The following is a 10,648-nucleotide window of genomic DNA, read 5'->3' as shown; positions in this document are numbered from 1 at the left end:
GTCATCAACATACATTTTACCCAATGTTTCTATGCATTCCATAACATCAATTACATCGATTCATTCACATTCAATCATGATTATCAGCAAAAATCAAAACCCCATATAAACTCACACATATCTAAACCTTAAACCAATTATAATAATCAAGATAACCCCCTTACCTTAGATTGGAGCTTGATTCCAATTTCTCTTCGTGTTCTACGATTCTCTCCCTCTGTGCCCTAATTATGTTCTTCTCCCAACCTCTTCTCCAAATGCGATTTCACATAATGAATTGGTAAAACCCCAATATTCCTTTTAGTCAAACTTACCCCTTGGACCCTTTCTATGGTCTTCCCATCTTATTCTCACTTAACTTCTTACAAGTTACTACTTTGCCCTCAAATCCTCTACACCATACTATTATCTCTATTTATTTCATTATTCTATTTTATTCATATTATAACCAATAATCACTAAATAAATAACTAATTCTAATTATTAATTAACTCAACAATGCTATTACTAATTAAACTTTATTCAATTAATTAACTCAACATACCACTTAATCTAAGGTACTACCCTCTCAATCCAAGGACACATACCTCTAGCCCTCAACAAAAATCATCGAAACATCAAAATTCACAATTATTCACCACATTTCAACAAAACAATACTAATTCTAAATTTGGGGTGTTAAACTCTCCCCCACTTAGAATATTTTCTTCCTCGAAAATTTACCTGAGGTAAACAATTCTAGATACCCCTCTCGCATCCTACTTTATGACCCCAAGTCATGTTTGGCGACACCTCGATTACCACTCATCCAGACATAATGATAACACAACAATAATTCAATCAAATGCACATGATAATCATTCAACATCTTCGCGACATAACAACTAACAGACATAGTGACAATTTAACAACATTTCAACGTAACAACGTCAACAACAACAACACACATAGATTCGTCCTTGGCTAGTCAAGTGTGTGTTCTCAACAACATAACAATCATCAACATATCACGCTTATACTTGAACATGCAACATCGCTAATAGTGCATCACATTATCATTATAACAATATCGTAAACAACAAAAACACATACACAATGGTACTCCCATATCTATGTATGTCAATCATCAACAAAAAAACAACATCATTCACATCGTCATATCATCTTCATAGTGAAATCAACATAACAACGAAATCAAACTTTGTCATAATATATAATATTACTCATTATCCTCGGTAGTCAACTACCAACCAACAACAACATCACAACAGTGGAAACAAAATCATTATAACATCACCTAGCACCAATTCAATATCCACATATATTATGCAATCACAATAATTCAGAATGAACACATTTAAAGTTAGAGATCACACCACACAACCTTACAATAACACAACATCACGATATCAACATTCTACCAATCAAACATGTAGATCACTACATCTATTGACATGGTAGTGACACAAATAATATATTAACCTTTCACTTATCACTTCCACTATGGAATGTCCAATGGTTTGCATCAGTCCTGCAAGCTTTTAATGTTTAACTCTCGACTCCCAACAAGTCACACCACATAACGAACTATGCCACATCACGCTACAGTTGCGCCACTCTTAGCATCTATCTCAAGTCACTAGCCTCATTTCTATTTCCACCAACTACCATATCTATAAGTTTTACGTCTAGCTTCTAACTCTCTTTAATATCCACCAGACCATCATTGTGCACCTATGATATCATTAACCTTCCACATTGTGGCGTTAGCTTGCATACAAACTCAAGTCTCCAAATTGTTCGATGAGTCCCAACTCTTTCATAGTTACTTTCCGAATAGGTTCACACAAAAAGGTGAATGATTATCCTCTTGATAGAACGTCAAACACTTTACATACCATCAAGCTGGAAAGACAAGTCTATCCCATCCAATATGGTCCCGTTTACTATCAATAAGAGATTAAGGGTGATCAGTTCTTAATTTGTCAATAGATAGCCAACAAACACGATGGGGCATAAACCATCATTACCAAACTACAATAGTGTTCCTTTAGAACTCGTACTCAAAGTCACCTAAAGCACCATGGTTCAACAATCTCCATTGAGGTTTAAAATTGCTTCTATAATTTCCTTCTCACTCGATCTTGTCGATGAGACACCATCGCCCAAACACGTATCTCTTAGCTGTCCCTCTTGGATGAGGAGCCTTATCTCCTTTTTTTAGTTGATGCTAATCATTTGTGCGATGAACATTGACCTTATGATATTTTCACCACTTATTGGACTCATTTCTCATTGCCTCCCACTTAGAGGTTAAGGGTTTTGGGATAGTCTTTATGTGGTAAACTTATCGCCCAACTTGCTTTCTCCTAGTGTTCAAGGGCATGTAGTTCTCTGTGGGCCTTATAGGAGTTTTAAAGGCCCTTTATCCCTGATCAGTTGAGAGAAGTTATTTGTGTGTTGACTAAAAGACTTAGATCCGCCACTTATTCTCTCTTTCGTGTCTTTGAATTTCTTTTCATAGTTTCTTTTCTCGCCCTTGATGTAATACTCATCCCTCGCCATTATTTACTCTATTGATCTTGTTGGTTTCTAGGCGAGGGACTCACTGAAATGTCTAGCCTTGATCCTATTTTGAAAATCTCGTGCAAACATCTCTTGGTTGGGGTTCATCACTTTGATGGTGGCTTAGTTGAATTACACCAGGTATTCTCGTAAGGACCTCTAATGTCCCTGACGTACGTAGAATAAGCTTGTGGTAGACACCTTGCGGTGTTTGCTTACTGAAAACTGGTGGATGAGTTTTCTGAAAAGGTCTTGATAATTAGTCATGGAATACATGTAAAAGTTCATGTACTAGCACAAGGTCTCCTTTTCAGTATTTTGGAAAATAGTTTACAATTGAGAGGATCTATCGCGCCTATAAATGCCATATGTGTACTGATGGTGGTAATGAGCATATGAGGATTACTCTTTCCGTTAAATGTTACTAATGAGGGCGACTTGAAGTTATTTGGAAGTAGGGCATCCTAGATCTTGACATAAAGATGTTGGAGATCTAACACCTCCATGCCTTTCTTCTTATAGTCGTTTCGTTGTTGTTATTGGATGTTCTAAGCACTAGTTTGTAGCGTTTCATTTTGGCGACGTAGTTCTTCCATAGTTGTCTGTGTCTCTGCTAGGGCTTTCCATTATTGGTTGCAACCCTTGTGGCCACCATTGTCAAATAGTGGCTATGTAAATCAAAAGCTCTAGAAAAGGTGTAGTTCAAGTCTGTTTTACCAAACCCCCGGGTGGACGTCAAATGTACTTGTAAGGAGTACAATAGAGGTGACCCTACATGCGATACATCAGGCTATGAGTCTTAAGGTTTCTAATACGTGAATAAGTTATACACTAGCCTAATTCTTGAGTTATGTATTTCTAGCTTCAACCTTTTCATGAGTGATGCCAATTCTTATAGCTTCAACCTGTAACACCCTTCTAAAACCCCGCGGAAAATTTAACAATAATCAGAGTAAAACATGGAAAGGGCATTACAATTCCCATTAAAATAAACAAATATTCATGTCATGCCATAAAAAGGAACGTCAAACCAAATTATCCAGATAACATGTTAACACAGCAGAATATCTTTAACATCTGAATAATCAAACATCTGGAGTCGGAGACTCATAATACAACCATAAAGCAAACAACCAAAAGTAAGATTTTATCAAGTAACTCTAAATAACGTCCCCAGTGTTACACGATCAGAGCATGACACAGACCCAACTGACTCAAACGGATTACTCGACGAGCTAATCCTCACCAAGCACAAAAGCTATTCCTCAACCTGAAAAATAACAACAGTAAGGGTGAGCCCCATTCACATTTAACCAATGTTATAAGATATAGATAATAAAATATCAATCACATATTATTCACCCAATTACAGTTACGATCAGATTCACAACAACACAATTAGTCACAACAAATACACAATCAACACGTATTATAACATTGGACAATCTTCCATTCATGTTATAATAACACAAGTAGCCTAATGCAATTCAACTACATGCATGTGGTACCAAACATGGGATAACCCATCTCACCGATCCACCATCGTCAAGTATCAACCACATAATGATTATGAAATGCATGCATCAACCATAACATGCTCATCATCAACATTAATCAATCGGATGTCATAATCATCAACCAACACAATAATCAATAGCCACACACAGTTTATGCTATTCTCAACCATAACAAACACATATTTTACATCAACAATATATGTATATCAACCACCAGTTACAACCACGACATCACAACAGATAAAGCATTCACCATTGTACCTGTACGCATAAACTATCACCACCAATTAAAATTGAGAGTTTTAAAATAAAATCGAGTCATGACTCAAAACACCATTTTATTGTATAAATCATTTAATTAGCTTCGCTATGCTCAAAACGGTACCAAAATCTGATTTACGGTTTGAAAGATACGGATTTTAGAAAATAATTAATTTTTCAAAAGTCATCAGTGGTAATCGGTTACCACAATTCAAGTAACTGGTTACTACCTGACGGAGTAACCAAAAAGTCTATTCGTAACAGCGGTAACCGGTTACTTCAAAACCAGTAACCGGTTACTGCCTCCCAGTAGAACCAAAGAACACAATTCTTGACAGTGGTAACCTGTTACCACAAACCAAGTAACCGGTTACTTCACAACGAATAGGCCATTTTCATGACGTAACCTCAAGTAATCGGTTACCACCCCCAGGTAACCGGTTACTTCGTACCAGAAACCCCAAAAACTCCATTTTTACAGCACTGTAGCAACCCGAATCCATACCAGTTCGCACCAGAACGTATTATAACATCAAACAGCAACAACAAACACAAATTGGCACATTTATAACACATTTCAAACATAACCCAATTGATACAAACAACATGTTCAATTGATACAAACAACGTAAACCACGCATGATCAATACAACCAATGTTAACCAATTTCCCAAAACCTAACATCCTACAACCTAAACATAACCCTGTCATACCCCAAAATTTGCCCCATCTACTTCACTTACAAAGATTCAAAGACTAGGGTTCCATTCAAGCAACATTCCTAGTCAAGAGCCTCCTAAGGCTAGGGTTTGAGATTCCTCTAAGAGGGATCAATGAGATAAGGCTCCTAATCAAGGGTGTATGGTTTATAGTGATCTAATTTAACCCCATGGCAAAAGTCAAGGCACCACTCCAAAGGTCACCTGCTCAAGCAATCTCAAGATCTACAATCAACTGATTCAAATCCAAAGTCAAGGCATGATCCAAACTTCTAACCATTGGTCACACAACAAGTATGGGGATGTATAGCCATCATTTGATCAAAGGATTGATCATGATTCCATTAATAGAAACTCAGAGATGAACAAATACAAAAAGGTTCAAATTAGGGTTTCTTAGGAGAAAGTCAACCCAACTTTGACTGGGCATAACTTTCACATGGAACATCAAAAATTCCCCACTCAAAGCCTATTTTGAAGGAAATTGGATTCTCTACAACTTTGACTCTCACAATCTAGGGCTAGAAATGCTTCATTTGAGAGGTACAGTACAAAAGATTACAGGTCATTTTCAGGCATCCCTCAAAAGCAGTTTTTTTTTCAAAGAGGATATGATCAAGATAAAAGCTCCAAATGAAAAATATGTTCCAAAGTGGCTTGTAGAGGACACTTTGAGGTTTCCAAAAAGTATTAGAACTCCCTCATAGCTTAAAAATTGAGTGAGATATGCTTGATCAAAGTTGGGCGATTTTGGAGGACCAAATGTGAAAAAGGGAGGTTCAAATTGGATTTCTTGCAAATAGGCCCATGCTTTTATGACTTGAACTTGGTCCATAAGTTACCCAAAACATTTGCCACGAATTGTATCACTTTATTTGATTTTTTACACAATTTTATTTCATTTAAAATTAAGTTTTAATGATTTAAATGAATGAAAAATCAAGTATTTTGATAGAAAATATATTTTTGAGATTTCCAATCAACATTAATAGGAAAATATATTGTAATTTTCGTGCCCAATCAAATGGGAAGAGATTGATACAATATTTGGACTAAAATAGAAGGTTTTAATGAAAAAATAAAATCAATTTTCACAATATAGCAAGATTGGATTCAAGCGAGTTTGGGAGCAATTTACTTGACCTAATACGTCCTCTATAAGTAGAGGAAGGATGCCATATGATTAGGGAACGCAAAATTGAGAGAGAGGCAGACTTGCAAGAACACAAAAATCTTCAAGAAAAGTGGAATTCGGTTTCAAAGATTGGGCGATTTTCAAAGGGATTCAAGCATTGCTATAGTTTCCTTGGATCATTCTGAAGCTGTTGGGATACTCACACGACACCAACAACCCCAGAATAACCTCCTATAAGCCAAGGTAAGTGACTCTGAAAAATTGGTTCGATTAGAGTAATTCATGCGTTCTCATGATGTTTTAATTGCATATTGCGGTTTGTATGATTGTTGTGAACATTCTTGATGCATTAATCTTTGTTTCTGGGCGTGTTCATGTGAATCGCCATTAGAGGGTGTCGCGAGCTTTAGGGTTTTTGAATTAGGGGTTTTCGGTAGGGATAAAATTAGGGTGAATTAGGAGCATATTTGAGATCGTGAGACTGAGACGGAGTGAATGAGATAATCGCGCCATGTTTATGTGCTTAATTAAGCTAATCGCTGTTTTCCATGTTTAATAGCTACGAGAAATTGTATAGCGAAACCGTAGCAAAATTATAGAGTTTTTTACAGGTGTTTTGGGGAAGATGATGGCGTGTCAACGCCCGGTTGGTTGGTTTGAATTTTCGCGCCTGTTTTCATTAAAAGATTCTCGTTTCATATATAATATTTGAGGGGCGTGGGTTAAACAACATGGCCACTTGGTTGGAGTGGTTAAGAAGCGTGTCATGGAGGGTGAGGTCACAGGTTCGAGCCTCCCCTCCAACATATTATTTTTCTGTGAATTTCTAATGGATCCGGTGCGCCTCAAGGCATAACTCCCACCATGCACTCTCAGAATCCATCCCTTGATTCTCATCCCAGTTCAGATCTAACGTCCCTGGTGCCTCACCCATACCATACACCATAACAGTAGCCACATTGGATCAAAACCTAATTAACTAATTAAATTTAATTGATATAATTGATTTTTATTAATTCTTTTTTCATATAATTAATTATGTATAATAATTATTTTTTTGTAAATCAAGAATATATATGATATTATTATTATTAAAAATTATAACTTGTTATTCGTGCCGATTAAATCGATTAATCGCTATGGTTAACAATATTTTTTAATTAAAATGTTATTTAATTAAACAAATTTGGTTTCTATTATTTGGTTAAATGGTTGCAACTACTTTATTAGTTGTGATGATTGACCGTCTTCTCTCCGAGTTAATTTGTTATTCTTTTTAATCGAATCAATCGATTGCGAGGGGTAACAATGCATATAAAATCCTATAAAAATTGAGTAAAAATACCTTAATTCATTATTAGTGATGATCGAATCAATCGATTAAAATTGGTAATGGTGCAAATTATTAATCTTTTAACTATGGTAATCGAATCAATCGATTATTGCGGTTAATAGTACAAATTAAATCAGGGTTGTACGCCCACTCTTAAAACACTTCCCACACTTTTCAAAACTTTTCAGTATCAAATTACACATTATCATAGGCTATTTCAAAAGCCTTTGAGGCAAACTACCAACCCTATCAAATTTCTAATTCTAAGGGCGTACAACCCGTCCCCGAACTACGTGGACTCTGATTCTCCATAAGGAGATACGTAGGCATTTGGCAACAAGGCGAGTCCCCCTCCTTCAAATCTTAATCATGTTCAATAATTAATCTTTTAACCCTAATAACTGTCTGTTACCCTTTTTATGCTCTTGCCCTAACCCTAATCTTTGCAATGTTAACCTTTAGGAAAGGGTTTTGGGTGCCTAACACCTTCCCTTAACCCGAATATAGTATCTTACCTTGAACCTCATAACCATTAAAGGTTTCCTATTCGCCTTGGTAGAATAGGTGGCGACTCTCAGTCTATAATTTTTAGGCAGGTTGCTACAGCTGGCGACTCCACTGGGGACCACTTAAATGGTGAATACTATGCTCCTATAGGTTTTGGCAGGGTTTAGGTTTGGGCGCATTTTAGGGTTGGCAAACTTGCCATTTTTAGGGTTTGGGGGAGGTTCATCTTTTAATAAATATTAATTTATTTTTTATTTATTTGTTTTTGTTTTTTTAATGTTTATTTATCTGCCTTAAAATATTTAATTATTATATGCATTGCTGTTGTGTTAAACCCTAAATGTGGGAGTTAACTTTGAGATCAATAGGGGAGTACGAATCTCCTACGAATCTCATTGATAACTCTACTTGGAGTGGGTTGAGTATTCGGAAATGTCCAAAACGAGGCTTGACTTTGTTGAGGGCTGGACTGGATACTTGGCTGATCTCTCCGAGAACCTACCCCAAAAATTCAAACCTCATGGATAAAATGAGTCGTTCCAAAATCCGAAGAGACAAAAAGTCTCGGAGGCTACGAACGACCCCATGAGACCTTCTAGAACCCCCCATAAAAAGGTTGGCTCCCTAGAGCCCCCTACGTCGAACCTATGAACCTGGGTTTCTTGAAATATTATGTCATATTTGTTTTTTGTCTTATATGTTTGGTTGTTTTTTTTTTGGTGTGTTGCTATGTTTTTTTGGTGTGTTTGCATGCATCATCTCTCATTTGCATCTTCATCATGTTTTATCCACAAAAAAATAGTAAATAAAAAATATAATATAAATGTAAAAATATATTCTATTTGGTGAATGTGTAGGAAGGATGAGTACCAAGAAGACCATTGTTCACTTTACCGTTTCCACTCCGGATATCAAGAAGCTGAAAATAATCAAGGAAAAATTACCATCAAGTGCTTTGGATAGGTTTGTAATCCGCTATGGGAATATTTTGGACTTGCTAAGTGTGAAAGTACAAGAGGAAGCTATTACCGCATTGGTTCAATTCTATGATCCGCCGCTTAGATGTTTCACTTTTCAGGATTTTCAGTTGGCTCCGACCTTGGAAGAGATGGATGCTGTGTTGGGTTTCTCAAAAATTAAAAAGGAATTCTATACTGGTGTAGGTAAAGAAGTTGATTTTTCAGATTTGGCAAAGGCTTTGGGAATATCCGATGCGGAATTGAAGACTAATTACAAAACTGATGGAGATGTGCATGGGATCAAGAGATCTTACTTAGAAAATCAAGCTTTAATGTATGCTCAAAAGAAACAATGGGACATTTGTGGACATTTATTAGCTCTTATGATTTTTGGAGTTGTCTTATTGCCAAAAAATATTGATTATATTGATCCCACCGCCATTCATGCTTTCACCTCTTTTAGGATTCATGGAAAAGATCCTACTCCGACTATCCTCGCTAATATTTATTATGCTATCCATACGAAATATGAAAAGAAGAGGGGAATGCTATTTTGTTGTGTCCACTTGCTATATTCTTGGTTGACTTCTCATCTCTATAAAGCTAGTGGTCTTATCAAAGAATTGACTAGAAATGATTGGGCTCAAAAGCTAAGGGCTCTTAAAGCAGATTCTATCCTATGGTATGCCAAGAAATTAAATTCTGATAGGATTATTTACAAATGCGGAGATTTCGACAATGTGCCATTAATAGGGACGCTTGGTTGTATTAATTATAACCCCGTTTTAGCATTGCGTCAATTAGGACATTCTATGGATAGCGAACCTTCCAAGCAACAAATAGAAGAATTGATCTTGCATGATAATGGGAAAGGTGAACCAAGAACATTGAAGAAAGTAATTCAAGCTTGGAGTCAGGTTCAAAGAAAATATTTTGGGCCAAAGAATGCAATTGAAAAAGCACCTTACACCGCATGGGTTCAAGAAAGAGTTGGGAAGATTTTGCTTCCTTTTGTTGTGGATCCCGCATACAAGCCTGATTCTCCTGATCTTGTTCCTCTATCCATCGAAGAGATAGAAGGGATCAAGGCTGCCCTAGAGGCGTCCCGAAAAGAAAAAGAGAAATTAGAACTTGATTTGCATCAACTTACCAACGAAAGGAGCCAACTACGCTTTGACCTTAAGGATAAGAACCAAGAACTTCAAGCAATGAAGGAAGAGAATGATAGACAAAGGAGTAAAAGGAAGCGTGCAACCGAAGGGTATTTAAGTGCTAATTTTAATTTAGAGGCTCATGATGAGAGATTGGCACAAGCGGATATAGAAATTGCAAGGTGGAGGAGGCGTTATGAAAAGGCTTCCCATGACAAAGCGGAATCCGAGAAAAATCTAGAAGCTGTAGTCTTTGAATTAACTGATAGAACTAAGGATCAAGAAGAGGAAATAAGGAACCTCAAATATGATCTTCAAGAAGCTCGCAATTCTGAACAACAAGAGCGCGCAAGGAGAATAGTCACGGAAGAAGCACTTTTACAGCGCACCGGTGAGTATAATAGAGCATATCAAGCCATGGTATCACTTCGGGAAGTGTTCATGAGAGAAAAAGAGATACACGAGGCAGCCTTGAACGAAAGAGACTATTGGAAAAGACTC

This window comes from Vicia villosa, unplaced genomic scaffold (assembly GCF_029867415.1).
Source record: "Vicia villosa cultivar HV-30 ecotype Madison, WI unplaced genomic scaffold, Vvil1.0 ctg.003798F_1_1, whole genome shotgun sequence".
Taxonomy (NCBI): Eukaryota; Viridiplantae; Streptophyta; class Magnoliopsida; order Fabales; family Fabaceae; genus Vicia; species Vicia villosa.
This window is presented reverse-complemented; position numbering follows the sequence as displayed.